Below are 27,765 nucleotides of genomic sequence, written 5' to 3'. Positions count from 1 at the left end.
ACCAAGGGCCCAGTGGCTGTACTCTGGATCCATGATTCCCGTGGGCTATTCCCAGCCATTGGCTCCATGTGGCAGGTGGACTTCAACGGACTGATTCCTGGGAGACATAGGACTCCTCTGACAGGTGACTCTGGCTTGAGGACTCTCTAATGGGCTTGTCGAACTTTCTTTAGGCTGGATCACAATCTAAAGTGCTTCCACGCAACCTTCCTTCCTTCCTCTCTCCTTCACTCAGGTTCAGGCTTGCATCAGGGTGGCTTTCTCAGCCTCTCCCACTTCCTTCAACATTTTCTCTCACAAAAATAAATTTCTTGCATGTTTAATGCCAGTTTGGAGGCACAGATGGCCTGGACTTGCACAATAACCTGCACCCCCCCTGCCCCCGCCAAAGAGCAAGCATAAATAAAAAGCAAACATAAAAAATCAAACAAAACAAAATATATAATATTGCTGTAACTGTATTACTATTAGAAAAAGACCGCCAGGCTCACAGCATTACTAAGACTAACTAGATCATAATTTAATGATAAAAGGAAATATTTACCAGGACTATAGATAACAATTACTGATTCATAGTCCCAAAATGGAATCAAAATATACAAAAGAATATTATTAGAATTACGAGGAGAAAATGACTAATAGACAACCATACTGGTTCATTTTCAAATCTGCCTGTGCTTCTACTTGGTGCCTAGTGATTTCTTAGAGTATGCACACACACACACACACACACATACAACTTTAGTAGTTTTTAACATTCTTACTGCATATTTCTCTTCCATATTCTTGTCCTGTCATTTCAGGTTCCAGGGCTTTAATCCTGCTTCATCCACTGACTCTTGCACACGGTGGGTTGACTCCTTGTGTATTTATAATGATTTTCATTGTAGGCTCATCTTTAGCAGATGCTCTCTTCCCACCCCCACCCCATCCCAGAAATCCCTGTGGCTTGGGCCATGAGCCCCTGAGAAGATTTGCATTTGTTTCTGCCAAGTACCTCAGAGGTTACTTCCAACTTTGAGACCATATTACGTCAATTTCCTTGGTGTGGGAGTGCCTAGAAACGGGCTAGTGTGAATTTGGATGCCCAGACAATGCAAGGTGCAGGTGGGATGACCATCAGCCCTGGGTTGCCTAAGCCTCAGGGGGTTCCTGGGATCCAGGACTGTCAGATTTAAAATGAGGACACTTCCAGGTAAATTGTGACAATTGATCACCCTAAGTACAGGTCTGCTTTCAATTTTTTTCCCTCAGGGAATAATTGTTTTCCCACCCAAATCTTAGGCAGAGACAGACAAGCTTCTATTTCGTGCCACTGACAAGGATAATATTTTCAAGTCCACTCTTCCAATGAGGCTGCCACCCTTGGAAGTTCTCGGCTTTATTGAAGAAGTTTGGTTCCTATTTCCGTCTCACTTGGTTCAAAGGCCCTGTCTCCCATCCCCATAGAGAGTTCTAGGATGCCCCCACCCCTGCCGCACTCTGGCACTCTTGATCCCCCAGCTCATGTGCTTTCAACTCGTGTTTTAGTTCCACCTTTATTTCAGGCAACTTCAATGTTTCTCTTCTTACTTGTGAGTTCAATGAGCATTTAAACATTTTATTTTATTATATTTTTGCAGCATTTTCTAAGTCTTTATAGCAGGAAGATTGTCATATTATCTTCATCTGCCATCTTGCCAAGACCAGAACTCCTCCCACAACAAGTTTTTACCAGCCTGCCTGGCCCTGCAGCAACATAGCCTGTAAAGTTCATAAAATACAGCAAGCTCTAAATGATTCAGGTTGATGGGACACACGGGTTTGCCAAAGAACAGACATTGGATAATTTGTGTGTATTAATGAGGGTTCTCCAGAGAAACAGAGCCAATAGGGTATATATATATATATATACACACATATATGTGAGGATATTTATTATAGGAATTGACTCACATAATTATGGAGGCTAGGAAAGTCCCACAATCTGCTGTCTGTAAGCTGGAGAACCAGAAAGCCAGTGGTATAATTCTGTCTGAGTCCCAAGGCCTGAGAATTGGGGGACCAATGGTGTAAGTCCTGGTCAGAGTCCAAAGGCCTAAGAACGCATCCAAGGGCAGGAGAAGATGGATGTCCCAGCTCAAGCAAAGAGAGAAAATTCACCTTTCCTCTGCCTTTTTGTTCTATTCGCGGCCCCAACAGATTGGATGTCACCTACCCACAAGGTGAGGTTGATCTTTTTAAATCAATCTACCAATTCAAACGCTAATCTCTTTTGGAAATACCCTCACAGACACATGCAGATACCTGCTTTCTGGGCATCCCTTAACATAGTCAGGTTGACACAAAGAATTAACCATCACAGCGTGATGTGATTCACCATTTCTATAAATTGTTTCTAAAACTATACTGTGCAATAGAATATATAATTATTATTTAGTAAAACAGACACCAGAAATTCTTCCTTATGGCCTCAGTGGTGAAAAAAAAAAAATCATCCAGTGTGGTATGGGATATATAAGCTTTGGGATTTGTTTGTTTAAAATGCTGCTATCGATCAGCTCTCCAGCTCAGGTTTATTTTGTCTCCTGTCCCCATGAGAATGGCCTGTGGCTGTGTCAACACTGTGCCCCATCTTGAATCGTTGGTTCAGGCAAAGGTGACCACCTAGAGGAAAAGGTGGTACATAGTCTGTGGACCTGAATGGCATAGAAAAGTCCCTCTTCTGGGCAAGATCCATACGTCCTAGTTTAGAAAAACTTGGAGGCTCCTATCCATTTAGTAACCAGATTTATTCAGTGGAAAAAGGAACATATTGCTTTTCTACAAATTTTGAAGAAAAGAAAAAAACTCTCGAAAATAAGATAATCTCACTAAAACAAGTCTCTGAAACCCCAAAGTTTTCAGTGTGAAAAACATAAACCTAGAGAAATAAATAATATGTGCGTATTTTTGTTCTAGTCTTAATCATCCTTCATATTCTTATATCCTGAAATTTTTAGCATTGGAGCCAGATAAGGCAAGTAAGTAAGGATTTCTTACTTTTATCTTACCCTTGGCAGAGAGGACTTCACTCTTAAAAGATTTCATGGAATACCGGATAAATGGCATTCAGGAGGTTATTTGGCTTTTGAACCTGGGTCACATATGTTGGTTACATACTCAACAGCTATTTATTCTTTGCTCACGAACTCCTGATTTCATTCAGGTTTCTGCCTTTTCCTCATGTGGCTCTGGTGAAAATCTTGATTCATCTTAATCACTGCAGTCCCACTTTCCTGGCCAATTATTGGGTATGGGGGTGAGCATGTGACCTGGCCAATGAGAATTAAGATGAAATTTTGTAGGAGTTCTCTAGCAAAGAAATCCTTCCTAAAAAAATAGACAAAAGATAATAAACGATCCTCTCATTAGACTGTACGTTGCTGTTTGCCAATGATGTTTGTAGTTTTGGAAGGCATCTTGCAAGTTTGAGGTCAGCTAGTCAAGGACAAGGCCAATAGGCTGAGGTTGGCTTAGTAGAAAGAAGAATGAGTCAAGGTCTTGATGTCCTTGAATTTTCTTATTGAGCCACCCTAGACCAACCTATGCTAGGACATCTTGTTACATGAGTCTCACTTGTCCTTACTGTTCGAGCCAGGTGAAGTAGGATTTTCTGTGGTTTACAGCCCAAGTCATCCTAATTGATCCAATAGCAATCTTTAAGAGTCTTGACTTAATCACCATTCAACTGGCCCTTGTAAGATTTGGAGGCCAGGGGCAGAAAAGATTTGAGAGATCTAACTTCCCAGACAGCCTAGTGGGGGGAGGAATGATAGATGTGAAATGAGGAGGCTGTAGGGTGTGACATCAAGGCTATTTCTAGAATTCTATCCGAGGCACAAAAACTCCATTGCCCATTTCAATAGAAACTTCTAACGCTGCTGGAGGTACCCACTCGCTGATGATTCGATGTTCAGGCTGCTGTGGTTTAATTAGTAAAAGGGCTTTTGCCTGCATTGAAAGTACAAAATTCTCTGCTTTTTTCTTTTTTCCTGAGGTACAAACACTGTCCAAGATGCTTGACACGGCAGGGAGGAAGGAGGGATGCAGAAAATCTGGTTTTTGGGCACCTTCCCCCCATGGGCAACGCTGGAGTCTGAGGTTGAGCTGCTTATTTTGCAATTTAAAAAGGACAAGAGACTTTCTGCAACTCTTCCTGAGTAAATACAACAGTTCTAAGGAGCTGATAACTGCCAAGTAAAGAATCTGATCTGTTGTTTTGTTTGCTTGTTTGTTATTTTCTCTTAAAATTGGAAACAGCTGGTGGCCAAGGATCTCAGGCTTCCAGCTGTGAGCTGTCATGGACACACCAAGGCAGGTCTTCACGGCTGGCCTGAATTCCAATACAGCAGGGGAGATATCTACCGTGTCTGAAGGACTTGCTCCAGAATTTCCTTCCTAGGAAGGCGATGCTCTGAAAGTCTGTGCCAAAATAGAAAAATGCCCCAATAGTCACAGAGACTCATTTTTCCTTCCTGCTCCTATCTCCAACCAGTTTAAGAGCAACCATAACAGGCTGCTTGCAAGTTGTATGCCAATGTACCTTGTTATCACAACTTTACTGCGTCTAGTTTTACCAAGATGTGAAGACATGTCTTAATTTCTTTTGCAAGGAGGGGGTGGGAAAGAAATATGCTAGAGTCTAGCAATATGTTTCAGATTGTGCCCTGGAATTATTTATGGAGATTCAGAAAATGTAGTGCTCCCTTAACAGCACTGCTATTCCCTAACTTTCCACTGCTGTTCACATTTGCAGCTGGGTTGCTGAGTCTGAAAGATTCCCGGGGTCCCCAGTAGAGCCAGGCAGGTGGGAGGGAGGCTTGTTTCTCACCTGTTAGGATTTGCGTCTATCAAGAATTAGGATGGACTCTGATGGGGAGGAAAGCGTAACAAAGGGTCTTGGCCTCTCTCTCTGTTTCCAGCTTTCCTTTGTGTCTGCATTCATCCATTGCCCTGGGCTTTAGTCACAACTTGCTGGAGTCCAACAAAATACTTGGGATTTAGAAACCAAACAAAAAGATAATCACCCAGAAATCAGATTTAAATCTGCAGTGACTAAAGTTGCTTTGTTAGAGAAATAAAAGTGCTAAGAAGCTTTTTCTTCTAAGGCTCCTAGACAGTTGTAGCTGGCACAAACAGGTTTGGGGCTGTTTGCATCGCATGATGTAAAACCCACCTCGCATGTGAAAACAGGCCATGTTTACTTTGATTTCAAAGCTCTTGCAGTTGCTCAGAAAATGGGGAACAATTCATCGCTCTGATTTGGAAAAATTGATGCTTTCCTTATTAATTCTCAAGGCTCAAAATAATACAAACTTGCCTTTGGTTGGATCCCAAATGCCACCCCCTCCATCAGGAAAATGAGGACATAAATATGACATGGGAGCCCAGTGCAGGCAGAAATTACAATGCGTGGCACACTGTCATTTTACAAAGTGACTTTTTAAAATGGAAAATAAATAAATAAAGCCAGAAAACCCCCACAGAGACATGTTAATGCCTCAACCTGGTACAATAAAACTCCGTTAAAAACACTTGCCATTAGCCGCCATCTGCTGTCAGCAATTGGGGGTAATCTTTATGTCCTCTTGACAGGTTTGCCTCATTCCCTAGCTCCTTGGTGAAGCAAAGATTCCACCGTGGACAAAACATTCAGGGGTGAGGGTCCCTCAGTTCTACAGCTTTTTGGAGCTCTGAGCTTGGTGAGCAACAGTCGATAAATCTGTTCAGGGTTTTCAAGACTGTGTACTGAATTGGAGAAAATTTGCTAACTGTATTTCCTTCCCAACTCGTAATGCTCTGTTTCTGTCGGCAATTTCTGCACAAACCAGAGGTAAGGTGGGCTCACCGCCCTTGACATACTTTGGGGTTTAGGAAAAAAAAAAGATCTACTTTCTTACACTGCTCTGATAAATGAGGAAAGCTGTGTGCCACAACGAGGCTGTCTTGATCAGAATTCCTCCAGTGCACCTGCGTGTTTCTCCCCTTTGAACTTGTACTTTGACTATTTAGTAAATATAATTCTTGTTCACACCAAAAGTAAACCTATTTTCTCTTTGTAGTGCTGCAGGTTAAGAAGTCTTAAAAGACATAAGCGAGATAAATGGCCAAGTCACGTGCTCCCTGACAATCTGACAAAGAACTCTTGTGTAGATAGAGGTGCAGAGAAAGGAAAAAAATGCTGTTAATATTCCGAGTGCATTGAGACCACAGTTTTCCATATTTCAGAGATAATTTTACTGCAGATGAGGAATATGACTAGAGAAGGGAATGCAGTACAGGTAAAATGTCTGAACAACACACACTTGTTGTCTTTTATTTCCTATGGGGTTTTCCCTATCTGGCTCTCCGTGATGGTGCAGAGCCATGAAATGCACTTTGATTTTTCTAGAATAGTCCTTCTCCAGTTTGTGGACTTCTCTGAGATGAAGTTCCTGCATTCTTTTGCAAATCTGCTTGTTACAGGAGAGGAAATGGACCAAGAGCACAGAAGCGGTCATAGGGCAGATGATTTCTTCGTTAGTCTCCAATCCCAAGGGTAGTGCCCTCTGATCCACTCCAATCACGGTTATTGAGGTCATGCCCTGGGACTTCCATTTTGACTTGTGCCTCCTGGTGGTATACTGAGAAGGAAAATGGGATGCGGGGCAGGGAGGCACTAGAGAATGGGAAGGAAGTACAGGGCAGGCCTAGGCCAGCCTGTCCGATGTACTTTCTTTCCTCCACACTTTTGCATTCTCCTTACTCTTAATCTGTGGACACTATTCCTTGCCTTAATCTCAAAAGACCTATATTGAACTTTCCATTTAAACCTGTAATAATGGCAACAACATTACTTTGAATCCAACCAGAGCACTCATACTCCATTGGGAAGAAGTTGCTTGAGACACACAAGGTACATAATATCTTTCTTTTCTTTTTTCTCTCTTCTTTTTTAAACCTTAGACTGGCCATGGATTTCACCCAGACCCAAAATCTCACACTATACTGGTCTCCAGATATTCTGGAGGACTCTAGGATACCAGCAGACATTTTTCTAAAGGATGAGAACCACTGATCTAGGAATTCATGTTCTCTCAAAAGATTCCAATAATGAGCACTTTGCATAGATAAATGATTCACTGATCAGAACTTTCCTTCGATCAGTTGCATCATTTACGGTCTTTAGGGCGGCATGGAGGGCATGAACCCACAATAGCTTTGGTAATGCGAGTTTATTGCAATCCTTGTGGTATAGTCACTTGCCTCACGGAGAAGAAGAATGGTAGCTCCCCACTGTTTGGAGTATTACTCAAACTCAAAGGTGCTTCTACTCAGTGGAAATCAGTAATCATAATTCCCAAAGAGGGGACATGATCAGGTTAGTGTTCACCAGTCAGTATCAAACACCCCACTTAATCAGAGATTCACTTCATGGTCAGGTGGCCTTGCTGGTGTCTAGACTAGTCATCACTTTCATCAACTTTATCATCCTCATCCCCAACACTTATATAGACTGTGTCCTAAGAATCTTACCTACACAAACTTAATTTAATTGTGTCAACAACCCCATGAAATAGATACTATTATTATCCTCATTTACAGATAAGGAAATTGGGCACAAAAAGGTTAAGCTACTTGCCCAAGGTTACCCAGCTAGTAATCGGAGGAGCCAGGACGGTGGTTCAGGGTCCATGTTATTAACTGATATTAACTGATAGCACATTCATACAACCATGCTGGCCCTGGCTTATCAGTGATCCCTGATTCAATCAGATAGGCTGATTAAGGAGATAATGCTCCACTGTGTCCTGGAGGCCCCTTGCTGTGCTGGTTAAATCCCTTTAATTGCTGGATCATGGGGAGGTTCTGGGATCCACAGAGAAGAGCTGCGACAGCCACATTAGGGCTGTGGAGAGAGGCTGTTTTTCAGTTGGTAAGGAGGAAGTATTTCAGTATTTTAATAAGGGGTAATTCCCAGTGGCACATACAGCCCTCTGAATATATACGCATACCTACAGGACTCAAACACTATTTAGTTTTCCTTAACTGAAAGTTCTTTTTCCTCTAACCAAAAATAAAGGAACTGGTTATACCACCTCTTCCCTCACACATATTCTACCTTTTCAGTAATGTACCATTTGTACTATTTATTTTAGAATCAAATATTATCTATAAGGGTAATGTTGGACTCTATATCTGAAATTAGTTTAGATGTTAGTTCAGATGAAATTAGATCGATGAGATTAGTTCAGATAGCAAAGCTCATACGCGTAACTCATTTTCGATGATTATTATTATAAAGGAAGAATATGTTCTAAGGGCTAGACAGCATCTCCTTTTGCATTTAAAACATACAAGTCTGTTTAACAATGCAAGACAGCCTAGCTACGCTGTAAGTGGAGCCCAAGCGAAATTATGTAAAAGTCAAATATAGAAATCATTTACAAAAAGAGTTCATTTAATGAGATTAGCAATCTTTAAAAGAATGAATAAGGCATATACAAATGTAAAGCTGAAATTACCACCCAACACTTTAAATAATTGCACTGACTTAAATATGTTACTGAGTGCAAATTACCCAACCTCAGGGAAACACCCATAGAAAACAAATTGTGATCCCAAGTCCAATGTTGTAATCATCTTTTGCACACAAGGTCCATATTATGCGAGTGGAGTGGGGAAATTGACTTACTTCACCAGATATAAGCCAATAACAGCTTTCCCGTCCCCTCAAAACTCTTCAGTTAAGTTATTGTAACTCGGCCAAGGAAAAACATCTTCTCATTTTTATGCCTTATTAGTTTCATTAGTAGGTAATTCAAGGTCCTAACCTGACAGTAGTTAAAAAAGACAACAGCTACAACCTCCCAGGGCAGTTAAGCCATATTTTCAGTTGCTTTCCCTTCACCTATCAGAAAAGACGCATCAAGGAGATTCTGTGAGGTCCTGTGGCAGACAGGATTCTGGGTCAATTCCAAGGGTCTCATAGACAACTCTTCCAGAGGTATTTCTACTTCCGAGAAGACAACTTTAAGGAAGTAAAAGGCAAAATCACATGGATCTGCTATCACCTTGAGAAGCATCAGAGCCAGTCACCCTCGCTTTCTTTTTTTTGACTGTAGTAAACAGACTGAAGGGGATATCTTGAAATTGCCTCAGAGAATTAAACTTCAGCTTGATGGAAGGTAGCTTTTCTCGTTAAAATGGTCCCAAGCTTGAGGCATTTAATCTACAAAGTCTGTTTTTGTTTGCTTGTTTCCAGTTCTCCATGAACAGGTGACAAGCAGCAGCCAATTGTCAAAGTTGCCAGGTGGAAATAAGACTGACCAATTTGACATGGCAGCTATTCTCACATCCCAAGACTTAACATTTTTCATCTTGAGTCTGAATTATATGCCCAGAAGGACTTAAGTCCTCTCCTCTGATAGCCTTGTATCTTATACCACCATTAAGTTTTAGAAGAAATAAGGACAATTTACAGTGTTGAAAACGGCCCCTTTGTGACAACAGGATTGCTCAGTTCGATATCTACTCAGGTTGAAGGCACTCCCTTAGCCTCAAACATGGAAGTCCTTCATCAACCACTTCTCCTCTAGGGAGTGGGAGTATGACCCAATCTGATGCTATAATCCCAATTACAAGCTCATGGGGTGGATTCACTATAATTACAGGGTTCTCGAGCTTCAGGTTAAGACTTACTTCCTTGACTTTGAAGGACAAAGGTCACTCCCATTCGACATATTCCATTCTGGGGGACAGTTTTCTTCTCTCTTTATTAGAACTGCAGTGAGAACAACAATGGGTTATAACCAGGGATAAAGGTAGAATTAAGGTTCAAGAAAAATCTTGTATGACTTCTGAACCTTCCACTGCCTTCTCAGTGCAATTTAAAATAATTTCTATTCTAAGATAGGTAAGAAAACTCTTTGCCATAATCCAATCAGTCTTAGGGGCATTCTTCTGCTTACCCACTAAAAAATCACCCAGTAAGAGAATCTGAGAAACCCTTCCGGTGGGATATTTGTGCTGTATTATGTCCAGTTTTGTCAAACCTTTGTCTATTTATTTGCGTTGATTTATAAATCTTTAAGAGGTTGTCCAGCTCAGCTAGCTTATTCTACAGATGAAGAAACTAAGTCTTCTGAGAGAGGAAGTGATTTGCCTAAGACTCCAGTGTGAGAGAGTGGAAGAGCTGAGATTAGACCTCGACATTCCCAATACTTATTTGAGTTCATTATCACCCCGTGTCCTGTGATACGATTCACCGCTTAATAAAAATCAAGTTACAGTAGCAACTTCCAATCCACTGAGTGGGAAAAGGGCTTGGTAGATGAACATCTTTGCAAGAGGAAGTAGCAGAATCTATGAGAAAAAGGATTCAATTTAACTTTGTCCCCCAAGCTCATATATGTAGTTTTTTCAAATAATTTATTTTTATTTACCAGGCACAATTTTATGTTCACCATGAGGCAGAAGTAAAGTGCATTGCCAATTTAAGGTTAACCCAAGATAGGTCATGGTTAGAATCTTATTGGGAGAAGACTGGACAACATTTGTTTGAAGTCGCCCATAAGACACTCATTGCTTGTTTTGGATGCCTCATATCTCATGTCTGTTCATGATCTGGGACTCTCTAAGCCATGGACACATCCATCACTTGCTAAGAATCAAATCTGAAGCCTAATTTTCTGCAGCAGTTTAGTAAATTGTTATCCCATTTTTTTTAAAGGTATAAATCAGATCTTATTTATCAGAATATTTTATTTAATAGAGGAATTCAACGTTTTAACTTTGAATTAAGGTCAACTCTATAGGAAAGTGCATATAATGTTTGGTTTGATGAATAGTCACAAACTGAATGCATTCCTCTAAGCGACACCTAGATTAAGAAAGCACATCACCAGCATCCTTTCCAGCCTGCTTTCAGTCAATAACAACACCCCTAGAGTAACCACCCTCCTGCCTTCTACCCACAGGTGCAAGTATCTCCTTTTTTGTGCTTATAAATGGAATGATGCACTAAGTACTTTTTGGGGCCCAACTTCTTTGCTCAGTCTTGTTCTTGTGAGAATCATCCATATTATTGCATGTATTTGTAATCATTCACCTATTGTGCAACCATATCACAATTTATTTAACCATTTTACTCTTTTTGGATGTTTTCATGTCATCCCGAAAATTTTCTATTGTGTAGAATTATTTGCAAAAAACCTTAACTCAAAGGTAATAAAGTGGGGCATATTCTACTGAAGGAAAATACTAGCTCATCTATGGAATTAATTTCCCAAATCTAGTTTATGTTTCTTTGTGAAAGTGTGTGTGTGTGTGTGTTTTAATTTACTGTCCTCCCAACCAGCAGTTTCCATTGAGCCTTTCAGTGGGCTAGAACCTCAGCTAGCAGTAGGGAGCCTTAACGCTGAATGTTGCAGTCAAAATGAGTGGCTGAATTATTGTGACATTAGCAAACAGATCATTCATTTTCCATGTCGTTACTCCTCACCTCGAGCTAGTTAGCCAACCCTTTTCAAAAACCCCAACTTGTTCGACCTGCTACGAGTTACAGCCCATTTCAGGCTCTTCTGTATGAAATGCAATCTTGTCAAAGGGGAGACACCTGCTCCCAGCAGGAGGGTCACTCACCAACTGCCAAGTCCTCTGTTATAGTATCTAGAAACAAAATGATCTTTCCATCTGGAATGTGTCTGCCACCATGACTCCCTGCCCTGGGTTGACTGCAACCTTTGGTACCGGAACGAGGCAGAGAAACATGGGAGGGTGCTGGGAAATGGATTTTGATGAGTTCTTGATAGTGTGATTTTAAAGTTAATTTTCTCTGAAAGAAGAACATTTACTACCTGACTGACCTCAGTAAAATACACTTACTTCTGGCACTAGTTTCTTCTTCTGTGACCCCAATCTGGCTCATTTGCTTCTTCTGGCCTATTTTGAGTTTTTAAGAAGCCTTTCATTAATTCTCACTTTTCTCTAAAATATTCTCCTTTATGGAAAACAAACTCCTGCTTGGGGTCCCAGCCTTCCTCCAAGGCAGGAGAAGCCGGTGAGCCTCTGCTTTGCCTCACTCCTCTCCCCGACAGCACAGGACGCTGGAGTCTTCACAAGGCCTCCATGGGAAGACAGCTGTGGCACGTGGAGACACAGCGGTCAGTTCTTCCAAGTCTGGGGCCACTGCAGGAGGCTCCTCTTCCTAGCTGTTATTTAACACCATGAGTCAAATCCATTTGATGGTTAATAGATGCATGTTCTAATACCAACCCCTTCCTCCTGATTGAAAATTACCAGTGGCCCCCCAATTTCCAACTGCCTGCTCCTGAGAGTCATGAGGAAGTAGAGTGCTTCTGAAAAGCTTGTCTTTTTCTGTCTCCAGTGGGTTGTCTCCAGAACATAAGCAGATACAGTTTTCAGGTGGCATTTTTTTCTTTTTAATCGCGCAATGGAAAATGTAGACCAACATAAAGAGAGCATTTTAATTAAAAATTTAAAATATTTTTCAAGATTACCATTCTCTATGGAAACGCATTTGAAAGAACTTTAAGATTTCAACGAGGGACTATTATTTGATGTAATTGCTGTGGATGGGATAAAGGCCACCCAGGTTGATGCTTTAAGATGGGGTATTGAGAGAGAGAAATTTAACTATCTCAAGGCATTTTGTAAATTGTAAAGCACAGTGCAAGTGTAAAGTATTGTTATTTTAACTGACCAGCAGAATTGAGTGTTTAAAAATTGTCTAAATGTCCTTGGTCTCCAGATTAAGTGAAATTCTGAAAAACAACCATCCTTGAACAACAAAACAAAACCCCCCTCCCCTTATAGGAGCCCAGGAGTAATCTCTCTCTCTAAATTTATTTCCTCAGAAGGTAAACAACCTCCCAGGGGCTCCATCTTTGTATCCTATTTAATTAAAACAACACTAATCACCAACTAATCTAGCTTACTCTTAACAAACTATTGTATTCTAACAAGTCTGGTTTTGTTTATTTGTTTTTCCTTCTCCACGGAGAAAAAAGGAGGAGAAAAGGTGGGTATTGGTTTGAGGTCAGCAAGGAGATTCATGTAAGAAAACAAAACTACCAGGAGAATCAACTCCATTTAGCCATAAAGCATTTCCCCCTGTGAGCTCAAGAAGGATTTCCAATTATTTACAAACACATAGCACTGTGCAGCCCCCTCGGTATTGCAGATAAGTCACCAGAAAACAACTAGTTTGACAAAATTGCCCAGCAGCCCATTAACTGCACAGTTCTGCTAAATATCCACCCTGGGCATCCCTCCGTGGAATTTGGTAAGAAAACAGAGAGTGCAGTGAGTTCTCCACCAGAACTCTGGAAGTCATGAAACAAGAGGCAGGAAACAGCTTATGCCAGTGACGCACCAATTATATCAATTGAAGGACTAATTGTCAAATATGGATGTGGAATGTGTGTGCGTGTGTGTGTGCATGTGACGGAGAGAGACAGAGGGAGGAGGAGAGAGAAAGAAAGAGAGACAGAGAGACAGAGAGAGAGAGAGAAGGGAAGAGAGAGAAAAAGAGAGAAAGCATAAATAGGTGGTAAACATCTGGTGAGAGTGAATGTTCTAGACCTCCTCACTGTGAATGAATGTTTTACTAAAATCTGTCCAGGAATGGCTTAGATCAGTGATCACAAGAGAAAGGCCTTTCTTCTGGTTCAGTTTTTGGTAGTAAAAAGTTGTTTTCCTCATCTTAATATAGATAAATGCCTATTGTACTATGGCACAACTGGGGAGGAATGCAGCCACGTTTAGCTTGAGACTCTGAGACAAAATAAATGACTCTAGTATAGTGGTGCATATTTAAAATCCTACCAAGTAACGTTTTGGAAAGTTTATCTTTTATTTTCTGCTTTCCTAAGGTGCCTCCTCTACAGATGTTGAGAGACGTCCAGGTCACGTCTATGTTTGGGGGGAGGAGGGCTCTTGGTGTAATACAAAATAAAAACAAACGCCGAAATAAAAACTTTAAAGCTGATACAGCTTAAATATTTGCATTCAAGATATTAGCACTTTGAACATAGAAAATAAAATTTAATGAAGTTGTACTATTCCCAGCACGATTAGAGGATTAATTTTACAATTTAAATTATTGTCACCTGTAAATATTATAGTCTGGTAATGGGACAAAAGTTTCAAATTATTTGATGAAAGTCATCTTCTTCCAACCCTGTTGGTTCATGTCTGTAATTACATATGTAAGTAACTTTATTTAGAGATAACGTCAGAGAGCTACACTTCAGGCAGTCGTTGAAGGGGAGGCCCCGGCCACAAGGACTTTCCGCCTTTTATTCTCTTGGTAGGCCCTCACCTTGCTTCATTTCTACTCGTTCATGATGCTAAGTAAGGTCTGGGGGTGGGAAGTGATTTAAGGAAACAGGTCATTCTTACCAGTGGTTCTCAAGGGCAAGTCCACGGACTGTCACCTACTTCAGAATCATTTGGAATTCCCATTAGAAACACAGATTCACGGGCCCAACTTTAGAATTTCTGAGTCAGCATCTTTGGGATGATCTTAAGACTTTGCATTTATTACAAAGCCTTCGTGATTTTGGGGTGCATAAGTGTTTGAGAACCACTGAGCTATGGGGCCAGGATTGAGGGTAAGGAGGCCTGATTTCAGATGTGACTAAAGTTGCCTCCCAGAAACACCACTGTGCTCGCATTTTGTGTGGAAATGCCTCCTTAAGGTGGTTATATTTTTATTGCTTCCCTCCTATCATTGGCGCCACCTGAATCACTCTGGTGGATTTGGAACCACTGGGGACATTTTGAGCTGGCCAGTCTTAAAACCAAAATTTTTTTTACCAAGCTGGTCCTGCTTTTGTGATGAAACACAAGAAGCAGACACTCTGGGCCCAAGGAGCACCTGTAGTTTTCTTCTGGTGGAGTCTTGCAGCCACCATCAAGAAGGGAATAAACCTTTCTCCTCCAGAAAAGGCTTCAGAGAACCATGAAAAATGCCTACACACCACCATACCGGTCAGGAGTTTACCGTGGGGCAAGGGTCCACCAGGGAGGTGAACGTAGGGTACGAAGGCAGGACTATACCATCCCAGAGTGACCCCACCCTACACACTCTGCACCCTGCTCAACTCAGAGAATTTGTAGGCTAAAATCCTTCCCCAGGAGCGAGACGGAAGCTCAGAGACTCACGGCCAATGAGAATACATCGTTCCTAAGAACTGGAACGTAAGTCAGCCCTCCCTCTGATCCCCACCTCCACACTGTATTTTACTTGAACAGAGAAAGAATATGTTCAATGGATGAAAAAATGCCTGCTCCATCCCATGGAAAAGGACCAGGTAAGAGTCCAAAGAACAGAGCTAGACAAGCCCTGGGGACTGTTTACAAGGAGGTGATTATAATGCATGGCATTGCAAATCACGCTGTTCCATGTAACATAACCAGAAGGCAAGGGTGCTCTGGCCCAAACAACTCCAATAAATTGGATGCTGAGGTAGCCATCTCAATCACATCCCTGCATGAGAGGAAAGGAATGAAAGCTATAGGTAAACTATAAAGCAGTACATGGGTTAGTTGTTACTCTTATCATTAACAGCAATCAGCAAATTTCTTGGTGATGTCACTAGCTAGTTAATCATCTCTTTTGTTGGGGGAATTCTATCAGCATTGGGGCTGTTACCACATCAAAGCAATGTTTTTTGAACCTAGAAAAGTTATACATTGTGCTGGCATTTGTTTTAATTCTAAAGGTTACGTTTCATAAGATTTGGGGTACTGCTGAGAGATTATTTATTCCTCCCATTCCCTTCCACCCCATTGAAATCCTTCAAAGCTCAGTACAAATGTCACCTTTATAAAGTCTTCTGATGGCCCTCTCTCTGGCCAAAATTAACAGCTCATTCCTCTGCATTCAGGAAGCGTGTAATTTGTGCCTTCTTTTAGCATCCATGGCTCTCTCCCATATATGATGGCTGTTTCATGTTGTCTTTTCACTAGATAATGGCCTCTAGGAGAACAGGGACCATGCCATCTCTGCTTCCTTATAAGCTTGTGTCAAGGTTTATAGATAGCAAGTGCCTATGAAACATCCACTAAATTAAAGTTTGTATTCCTACCACAGAAGTCACAAACTGGCAGGCCATAGGCCCGAAATATCTTTGAAAATTTGACATAATGGCCTATTGGAAGATTCTGCATAAGGCCTTGGATGTCTGGCATTTCCCATGGCTATGAGCAGCTTGAACAGAGTGGGGCACACTCCCTCTAGTTTTCCACAGTTGCTTTTCAATCATTTATGTTACCTTCCTGTCCTCGTGGACACCTTTCTCACAGAGACACCGTTTCCTTAATCTCTTCAAAGTTAGTCAGGACTAAATGTCCTCATGAATGGATGCATGACTGCGCTTATGGTGGAGGCAGTTCAGAACCAAAGACTATATGTTTGCCTGGATGGATCACTTATAGGCCCACTGCCAAGAAATTAATTAGTTTGCTGGGCTCTATGATCTAATTTAGTTTTTAAGGTGGCAAAATGTGATCTGATCATATTTTGGTTAATTGTTTAAGGTTTAATGGCTTTGTGGAATACTAATCAAGCTTCAACCTGAAGTCAGTACAGGTGAATTAATATAAACATTCACACCAAGTTCTCCTTGGTCTGAATTTCCACTAGTATGACACTTTTACAGAGTCTCCCTCCTTGATTTTTGCTAGGAATCCACACAAGGGCTTACACTTTGGCAAGGTTTCCTCTACCTAAGATCTCTATTTCCACATTTCCCACTTTTTCCTTGGCCTGGTCCAGGCTGGTCTCTGATCCCATTGTGCTAGAGAACAGTTCTGATAATCCTTCCCAGGTCATCAATAGCAATGCATACTTTTTCAGTGCTTTCTGTACCCAATCTCTTGGCTATCCTTCCACTATTGACCATGCTGCTTTTTTCTTGAAGCTCTCTTATCCTTTGGTCATTGTGATGCCACACTCTTTATATGTTCCTGCTGGCTATCTGGCTTCTCTTTGTCTAAAGCCTTTCCTTGCTTATTTCCCTCTACCTGATGATTAATATTTGGGTTCTTCAAGGTTGAGTCTTGGTCCTCTTCTTATTCTACATATTCTTCCTAAGAAACATATTAATGTCCTCTACTATTCAAACGCCAGTAGTATCAAAATACATATTTTTTCTTTGGGTTCTAGACCATGTAAGGCATTGTCTACATGGCATCTTCGCTTGGATGTCTCAAGGGCATCTCAAGTTTAATTTATCCCAAACCAAATTCACACCCCCTCCCAAATTGGTCCTCTGCCGGGGTTATCTAGTAAATATCACAGCCACCCAGTTAAGCAAGTGAGAAAACTGGAAATCATCAGCTTTACTTGCCTTTCCACCAAGTGATGACCAAACCCAGATTTTCTGCCTCTCAAATATGTTGAATCTGTCCACTTGTCTCCATCTATGTCATCCCATCCTGGTCCGAGATACCATTACTTATCACCTGAACAACTTAGATGGTTGGTTAACTGGCTTCCTCCAGTTCACTCCTGCATAGACGCAGAGTAATCAAAATGCAAATATGACCATGCTTAAAGGACCGTTTTAGTGGCTTCCCATCGCTCTTAAAGACAAGAATCCTTGAAAAGGCTGTGCATGATCTGGCTTCCACCTACTTTTTTAGCCTCAATCATCAAGACCCTACCACTACTCTCTGTGAGCCAACTACACTAGACTTCTTTGCATTTTAAAATACTGCATACTTTTTCCCTTGACAGGGCTTTGCTCACATTATTTTTTCTGTTCATATACCTCTATTTCCAGACTGTCTCTCTTCAACTAATTATTTCTATTTCTTTTTTAGATATCAACCTAAACATCAGTTTCCCAGAAAGTCATTCTTGACTATCTTTAGTATGTTCTCTCTGTAATGGAACAAATCATAGTTTGTAATCATAAATTCATTTTTGTGACTTTGATTAATGTGCCTTTCCCACCATGTGTTTTTGCTCATTCTCCCCCAGGAGTCTCTCTAGTCCCAATGTAATGTAGGAGATAAACATACATATTTTAGGGGGTAAAAGATGCTACTTACCAAATTATTAATCAGAAACATCTGAGCCCTAAGTCCAGCCTAGCTGAATACCCTGTTATACCTCATCAACTCACTTCCCATTTCAAAGCAATGCTCTATATAAATTGTCTATAGAACGAAGTTAATAGAAATGCTTTAAGTAAAAATAAGAACAGATTTCTATGTATGTGGTTCCATACATTTCTACCCACACCCTAAATTTAAAATTCTTTTGTAGTTTCAAAAAGGAAAGTGTCAAAGATGGATGGCTAATGGCAGAATATTTAAATTGCTTCAGTAAAACCATTAAAGGGAAACTGGGAGCAATATTTTGATTGATTCAGCACAACAAACAACTTGCACTGATATGCTTCTAAATTGCTACTATCATGATCTTTAGCAATTGTATAGTGTAGCTCATTAGTCAATCAAGCACTCAATATACCGTGTGAGTGCTAACAAAAAGAGGCTAGATATGATAATTAGGGAAAAGTGTGATTGTTACATGAAAATGAACACAAGTCTTCTAACAACATTGTGGTTATGTATGGCCATCATGGTCCTCATACACTGGCACTAACAATTATTCCATTACTTTAAGATTCTCTCTAAAGGATTAATACATACTTAAACTCATGTCAAATTTCTACATATGAGACTAAAGAATATTATGACTTGGGTTTAAATTTTTAAAAGAATTCCATAGATTTATAGGTTCTAATCATTGTTATCCTACTTGAAATTTTCCTGATATGGTTGCTGGGGAATGGTGAAACTATCTTTGCAGGATCCTTCTTAGGGTGTTGGTAGGCAGACTTGAGGAAAAGACATACGTACCTGAGAAGCAAGAGATCATGGCAAATATTTAAAAGTCAAAGCATTGTATTCTCTAGGCTCTGAAATATTTTTTTTAAGGCAAACATATTAACAATCAAAGACAAATGTCTTTTGAGTAATTTGACTGCAAATGTCTCCAGGTTTTTCCATTTGGTCTCTGAAATACCAGTTTTCAGTAAAACTAACTCATCTGAATGTAAAGTGGAAAATGTCATACATTCTGTGTGCTTGGCACTCCTCAGGTGGGTAGTTCCCAACTCAAAACAGACCTTCAGTGAACACAGAGATAATCTTTGGCTCAAGCAGGATGCAATTTGAGTCACCTTTTCAGCAGGTATTCTGATTAGCCTTGTTTGTTTTTGTTTGAAAGCTGATCAGCCGCTGGCCTGCGATGTGATGTGGAATGGAGTTCGTTCTGTGCCGCACTTCTGAGCATTGGGGATCACTCGGAAATCGAATCTTCTAACACGATCAATGACCGTCATTTATCTTCCAAAGGCACATTTGACTAATCAGATTCTCTCATTTTCCTCTATTCTGACTTTCAACCATGCTTCCTATTAGAGGAGAAACACAGAACGATCCTTTCAACTGCTTTCCATACAATTAACATCAAAGAGAAATAAGTCACTCAGAGTCACAGATAAAAAATTAGCCAATTATATACTGAAACTGGGACAAACAATTATGTCAATAAAATCGACTGGCACAAGAAGCCGGATCCATGAAACCAGGACGTTTGGCAGAATGTAAGGCAGAATCCCACTCTCCTTTCAGTCTGTCATCCACCAGCACAGCTGGACAAACGGACAATGGATAATGGATAATGGAGACTTGGCCCTGGCAGGGGTCATTTAGGGCCAATTTATCCAGCAGGGCTGTAGGAGTCTGTGTGGAATGGACAAAAACCACTTCCCTTTTTCCCTAAGCAAACCTTCACATAAAGGCATTAACTTAGCAGCCCTTGGGGCAGATGAAGGTTATTTTTCAGACATAATTCTTTTTTCCCTGGCATATAATTTGGAGGGGGGAAGAGCTATCAGTTTAAAAATTTACATACTTAAATCTTTGAACACTATTTGAAGAATGAATGGCCTAATTCAAGGTCATGCCTCTATGCAACGAAAGGATCAGCCTGAAGCATCACTGAGCCAGCCACTGCATCCTCTTAACAGGGCATCATTCTGAGTGGGCAGGCCAGTGAGGCACATCCATCTGGGCTGAGTAGACAGGCCACGGTGATCCAAAGTGACGGGTTCGATTGCTCCATGGTCTTTTTGTTCCAGTTGATTAGACCCAGCTTCAGTTTTGACTAGTTTACGGATGGTGATGCTCAATGCATTCCAGTCTGTAGTGATGTTGTTATGGGGCTAGAAAATGAGCTCTCATTGGTCATCTGGAGCCTGTGTGGTACAAATAATGAGCTATAAGCTCCATTATCCCCTGCATCTGAATCCCTCCCCAGGAGAAAGTTAGGTGCTTAGAGAAGTCTATTAACTATTTAAGGCCACTTAGAATACCACTGAATGCATTAATGCTGCAGTAATGCTCTCTTGCCTAGCAAGGGAGCAGAATGGCCATTGCTGTGGGAGATGGAGAAATGCCACTTTGCTCTGGCCTCTGACATCCTCCTAACCATCTCATGTGATTTTCGAGGGGAGTGGCCTCATATAGTATTGTCACTTGTGGGCTGGGGGAGGGGAGGGTTTGCACTTACCTAAGACAGAAATTTGTGCTCTTATAATTACAGCATTTTTTAAAGGTCCAAATGCTGAAGTAAACTTCTAAGAACCAAAAAACTGTTTGGACATAGTATCTGGAGGCTTCGCTAGCTCTTTTTGCTTGTTGTTTGGTTTATTTCTTACCCTTTAAGATCAGAATTGTATTGGCAATCCAACGTCCTTAACTGCCTGAGGAAGAGAGATGTGGAAGTGGGACCATGGCCCTTGTCCTGTGTCTTTTCAGATCAGACTAAATGTTTCCTCACACAGTGTCCAGAGGGCCAGCCGTGGAACATGGAAGATAGGTAGGTAACCAGCCAGGGTCACCCCAGTGCCCACTACTGCCCGCCGGGTGCGAAGAAATGAACCATGCGAAGGTCTGATGACCAGGCAGAGTGGCAGGCGTTGGAGTTGAACACAAAAGTCTTTGAAATTTTAATTTTCATATTATGTAACAGATTCCTGACCCCATTCATAGAGGATCAAAGTTAAGACTCGGGTTTTACTATTCTTGCAGACAAGAGGCCTCTATTACATGAATTGAAAAAGTAAATCCCAAGATCAGCTAACTTGAAATCCTCAGCAATTTCCTTTTCAGTTTTTTTCCCCCTTTTTGCTACTGACCTCCAAGCTTAAGTCCACTGTGACTTCACAGAACTCTGCTGCCTGTAAATGATTTGGAGAACAACCAACAGACCACTGTAGGGAGGTGGGGCATCTTTTTCAAAGATGTTTCCTGGGCTGACTGACCACACCAGGGGTCTCATGCAGTCTTTTTATCAGTTCCATACTGAAATTGTATGGCAATAAATGGGGTGGCCGTAGCTGACTTTCTCTCCAGCATGTGTGACAAGTGTTATCAGGGCAAGCACACTGAGTTAGGCAGTGCCGACCTGAACAGAGAGAAGAGTGATCCCAGAGAGGCGGCCTGGGGCAGATTCCCAAGTATGAACAGACTCAGAATTAAGCTTCTCAGCAGTCCTTTCAGTGAACACTGAACGAGCGCATCTGTGTATGGGTGGGAGAAGGGTGTGGGGAGGAATGCTTTCTGCTATTCTATTTTTTTCCCCATTTTTAAAACAAGTTCATAGACATATGTTTAGAGCAGTTTTAGGTTTACAGAAAAATAAGTGGGAAGAAGAGAGAGTTCCCATATACGCCCTCATCTTTCCCTTCATTTTTCCTTATTATTGACATCTTGCATTAGTGTAGTATAGTTTTTATAATCAGTGAGTCAATACTCACACATAAATTTATGAATTAAAGTCCATAGTTGACATTAGAGTTCACTCTTGGTGATGTACATTCTAGGGGTTTGGACAAATGTATAATGTGTAATGACAAGTATCACACAGAATAGTTTCACTGCCCTAAAAATCCCCTATGCTATGTCTATTCATCTCTCCCTCCCTTCAATTCCTGGCAACCACTGATTTTTTTCCTATGTCTATAGTTTTGCTTTTTCCAGAATGTGGTATAATTGGAATCATATGGTATGTAGCCTTTTCAGATTGGCTTCTTTCACTTTGCTATATGCATTTAGGTTTCCTTCATGTCTTTTCGTGGCTTGATTCCTCATTCCTTTCTATTGCTGAGTAACATTCCATTGGCTGGATTTACCACAGTTTATTAATCCATTCACTTACTGAAGGACTTCTTGGCTGCTTCCAGGTTTTGGCCATTATGAACAAAGCTGCTGTAAATATCCGTGTGCAGGGTTTTGGGTTGACGCAAGCTGTCTGCCTTTCTGTTTTTAGGATGGAACTTTCAGAATTTGAGTTAGATACCACCTCACCCCAATTCGTATACTCATATGTCAAGGAAGAAAGACAAATGTAATAACCACAGATCAGATCCCAAATGTAGCACCTACTGCTCAATTACAGTGCTTGATGAATGTTGGCTAAACAAACAATTAAGTGGCCCAGCAAATAGGCTCGTCTGGGGTGTTATGGACTGAATTTCATTTCCCTAAAATTCTAAGTTGAAGCCCTAAACCCCAGTGTGATTGTATTTGGAGATGGGGCCTTTAAGGATGTAATAAAGGTTAGATGATGTCATAAGGATGGGTCTCTGATCTGATAGGACTGTTGTCCTTATACGAAGAGGAAAAGACCCCAGAGATCTTTCTCTCTCCCTTCGCACGCACACACAGGGGAAAGGTCAAGCAAGGACATAGTGAGAAGGTCGCCCTCCGCAGTCCAGGAGGAGGGCTCTCACCAGAAACCAACCCTGGCATCTTGATCTTGGACTTCCAGCTTCTAGAACTGAGGGGAAATAAGTTTTTGCTGTTGAAGCCACCCAGCCTGTGGCATTTTGTCAGGGCAGCCTGGGAGGCTAATCCCTGGCGTCTGTGTTCCGTGGTGTTGGGGGGTGGTCAGGGGAAGGAGGTGGAGAGGGGGCTTTGTCTGTTCTGGGCACCCCGTGGGGTTGCATATGCAAGAGCCCATTTATCCCTAGGCTCAGAGGGGACTTCCCTCTGCAGTAGGTGAGGAAAGGAACTCTAATAACACATCCCTGATTATTTCCTTGGAATTAGTTCCTAAGGGCAGAATTTCTGGGTTAAAGGGTGTGTTCAGTTTTTAAAGATTGTTATGTGTTGTCCAATTACCAAGTAAACCCATTTGTACTTCTGCTAGGAGTTTTTATTTTTACTCACTCATTTTTTAAGCAATTTATTTGTTTATTTATTTTTTAAAGATTGGCCCAGAACAAACATCAGTTGCCAATATTTTTTTCTTCTTCTTCTCCTCAAAGCCCCCACAGTACATAGTTGTAAATTCTAGTTGTAGGTCCTTTTGGCTGTGCTGTGTGAGACACTGTCTCAGCATGACCTCATGAGTGGTCCTAGATCTGCTCCCAGGATCCGAACCAGCGAAACCCTGGGCCGCCAAAGTGGAGCGTGCGAACCTGACCACTCGGCTACAGGGCCAGTCCCAGGAGTTTTTTAAAGTATTAATTTTAGCACATTTACCAATACTGACTATTGTTCCTATAAAAAACGAAAGTAAAACAAACTTTGTTAACTTCATAAGCAAAGCTCATATGACAGCTTTCACAATTTGTATTTATTCAGAAATTTTGCAGGTAGAGTAATTTTATGGTCATTTGTATTTCTTCTGTGACTCACAATCTATATCTTTTATTCCTTTCACTAACTATGTGTTCATACTTTTCTTATTAAATTGTAAGGAACCTTATACATTGAGAAGACTCGTTCTATCTGCCACATGAATTACACATTTTTTCTGTGACTTTCTTTTACCATCTAATCGTGTGTAGGTATTTTTGGTGTGCAACTCTTTTTAAATTTTTGTGATACTATAATGTATTAATCCACTCATTTTTGGTTTCTGCCTTTAGCATCATGTTCAGAAATCCTTACCCATAGCAAGCTTAATGTAAATATATATTTTTATATATTTTTATCTAGTATTTTGACTTTTGCAATTAAATCTTCAATCATCCTGGAAATTATTCATGTGTAGTGTGCAATAGGAATCTTCTTCTGATTCTTTTTAAAGAAGTGGGAACTTCTCTCTCTGACCCTTTCCTCTATGTCTTACTGACTTCTTGAGAAAATCTGAACTGAATTTGAAGATCTCCCATCAATAGAGATCAAGGAAAGACAGCTAGGAAGAGAGGGAAGAAAGAAATAGAGAGATCAAGGGGAAATTCTTGGTTTAAAAAGCCAAGTAGAAAAATCACTTTAGTTTCTCCGTCTTCTAAATGAGCAGGCTGGACAGGATAATCTGTGGTGCTCTCTTCCAGTACAACTTTATAGGTTTTGAGGATTCTGAGGGTGAACCACATCTCTCATCCTGTCTTTCTAAAATGAAACTAGTGTAGACTAAATAGCTCTAAGCTGAAATGACTTTCAAGCTCAGGAAATACTGAAACCCTAAAGGATCTTTGAGAACTTTTAACCTTAATTGAATCATTCGGCTGATGAAGACACTGAGTCCCAAGGAGGTTAAGGGATCTACCCAAGGTCCCACAACTGGTCAGTTGCAGAGTCGGCCTGTGGCTCAGGCCCGCAAATCTACATGCTGTTTTCTCTCTCCCAGTTCTCATTTCTTTATAATCTTTTCATTTCCTCTTGTCTTCCTTTTCTTGTCACTTCTTTCAGTATGAAGTTCATTTCACTCTAATCATGGTTGCTCCCATCCACTGGATGTGACACTGTTTGACAGTGAAAGCTGAGAAAGAAGGTGACTTGAACCAGGAAAAGTGTAATGGATAGAATCTCTCTTAGGAAATTTGCCACGTAAGGCCGCTGCGCGCTTTAACCTGCCTCAGGCACTTTAAAATATTTTCCCCTGGGAGCCCGGAGATATTTCCACTTCTCTTCCGAGAATCTGATTGCAGCCAAAGCAACAGACTCTTCCATTTTTGCCTAAAAGCAATGAAAAGATTACCTATACCCTTAATTTAAATTCCTACTGACAGCTCAGACACGGTTGCAGCTGGAGGGGGCGAGCTGACCTTCACATCTATTGTCAGTGTGGTAACAGCGGGGAATTTTATTGACCAGAGAGGATAATATGCATTACGGAAGCCAAGCAAGGATGCTCTGACCTATTGGAATATAGTGCAGGGTCAAAGGGCACAGGATTAGAGCAGAGTAGCGTCTTTAGCGTAAATGCCAATTGTGTCCCTTTGTGTGTTCTGCTCCGGCTCGCCTGTCTATACCTTGGGGACTGGAAAGAGAGCCTCTTTCAGCTGCTCTTTGCTTATCTATGGTATTGAGAAGAGCTTGCTGCCAGCGCCCTTGGGGCTGCCTCTTGAAAAAAGGGAAAACAACCGATTGCAACATCGCAAATCCCAGAAATTCCATCTGCATATTTTCAGAGCCTCTGGTACCCTGGGTCGCTCCTTAGGGGGACAGTTTACTGTACTTGACTTCAGAAATGAACCCTCAGAAATCACTCAAGGGACTGCCCCATGAACAATTCTGCTTTCTTCTCCCTCCTCCCCCACTAAACATCTCTGAAAAGTGCCTCTCTGGGGACACTTGTTCCTGGCAATATCAAGCCCCAGAAATGCATGAGATATTTTTGTTGTTTACTTCTTTCCTTACTTCCCATGTATAGGAGGAAAGGGGCAGTCTTGGGGGTCCATTATGTGTTTATCAGAGGTCCTGGGAACTGGCTGGCTTAGGGGCTGCCCTTCAGGGATACAGCTCTGTTCTAAGAGCCAAGTACTGGCCTATGTGCTGGATATGCATTTTCTCATTAGGTAGGTGTGACTGGTCTCCCCATTTGATGTCAAGAAATTGTGGAGCAAGAAAGTTAAGTTACTTCCTGAGGTGATACAGCAAGTTAAGTGCGGCTCTTCCCTGACTTATGATGGGGTTACATCCCAACAAACCCATCCTATGCTGAAAATATCATGTCAAAAATGCACTTAATATGCCTAACCTCCTGAATATCAGAGTTTAGCCTAGCTGACCTTAAACGTGCTCAAAACACTTACATTGGCCTACAGATGGGAAAAATCATCTAACGCAAAGCCTGTTCTATAACAAAGTGTTGAATATCTCATGTAATTTGTTGAATGCTGTACCGAAAGTGAAAAATAGAATGGTGGATGGGTACAGATGATGGTAGGTGTATTGTTGTTTATCCTCATGATCGTGTGGCTGACTGGGAGCTACCCCTCGCTGCCCCTACCCAGCATCACCAGAGTATCTAGCGCATATTGCTAGCCCAGGAAAAGATCAAAATTCAAAAATCAAAGGACAGTTTATATTGAATGTGTATTGCTTTTGTAACATGGTAAAAATGAAAAATTGTGAGTCCAGCCACTGAAGGTGAGGACCGTCTGTATAGGAGTTGTGATGTGAACCCAGGCATTTTGACTCTTAAATCTCGCGCCCTTAATAGCCGCCCTTTTCACCAGCACACTGTCTCTCTCTCTGTCTGTCTCTATAGTAGACACTCTTGGTGCCCCCCAAGATCCCCTTTAGCAGGCAGTGCACCAGCCCCTAATACTGTCAGCGTTGACTGTCACCAGTTCCTGGCCTTCTCATTTGCCCGGGAGCTTATACGCTCCTCCCTACCTCTTCATTCTAGGAGTCGCTCAGAGCAATAACTGATCAACTTGGGGGTACAAAAGGCTCTCTTGTCTCAAAGTGTGACCAACCCTGAGGTGCAGTTCCTGCTCCAGAGCTCTCTGTGGGATCGGTGCTCTGTTGAGACTACATCCTTGCTTAGCTTTATTTCCTTGTCCTACACTCTTTTCCTTATTCCCTGTCCCCACCCCCTTTTTTAGAGCAATTCCTTAATAAATAAGCTGGACAAGAAGCCCCTTCTCAGGCTCTTCTTCTTGCCAACTCAACACTGGACGCTTCCATCATGCTTGTCTGTGTTCCTCCCTGTTGGCTTCATCCTCAGACTCATTCTTTCCATGTGGCATCAACAATAGCTCCAATAGCACCAGACTTATGTGTTTTCCTTACATGGAGAGAGCTCCTCTCTCTCTTAGTATTTTAACAGTCCCTTAAGATAGGTTCTCATTGGCCATGTGTCTCACATGCCAATGTGTTGGGATGGAGTGGAACCATGTGATTGACAGCTACACAAGAAGAAGGCAATACCTACAAAGGAGGAGGCTGAGATGCCAGCAGGAAATAGTTCATGGGGCCACATAGATTGACAAAATGATCTGAAGTTGCCTTTAACACTTGCTAGCATGTATAGTCATCACAGGATAGAGAGAACTTGTATTCACACATCCTACCAGGCTAGATTTAGGAAAATGGTCACCAAGGTTTGATGATGTGGTTCTCTGTCAGCATGGGGCCAGGGCTTTCTAAGTGAGGGCAGAGAGAAAGAAAAGGGAAGACGGGGAAGACCATGGAGAGGAAAGACTCTCAGATGCTATCCAGGTTTGGGTCTGTATGGGCAAAAGGACAACTAGGTGGGAGATAATAAAACACGTCATACATCATTCTCTGGATTCCATGTGTGACTGACTGTTGAAAGAAAGTTTTCTTTCTGGTAATGAATGGTGGTTGTAACTTTTTAGACATTTCATGGATTTGTAGCACATTAATTTTCCCAACAACCCTGTAAAGTAGATAGTACTAGCTCCATGTACAGATGAGGGGAAAGAGCCTTCTCAAAATCACACAGCAAATCGG

The sequence above is a fragment of the Equus quagga genome, chromosome 2 (assembly GCF_021613505.1).
Source record: "Equus quagga isolate Etosha38 chromosome 2, UCLA_HA_Equagga_1.0, whole genome shotgun sequence".
Classification (NCBI taxonomy): domain Eukaryota; kingdom Metazoa; phylum Chordata; class Mammalia; order Perissodactyla; family Equidae; genus Equus; species Equus quagga.
The sequence above is the reverse complement of the archived record's forward strand: the minus strand, read 5'-3'. Positions refer to the sequence as shown.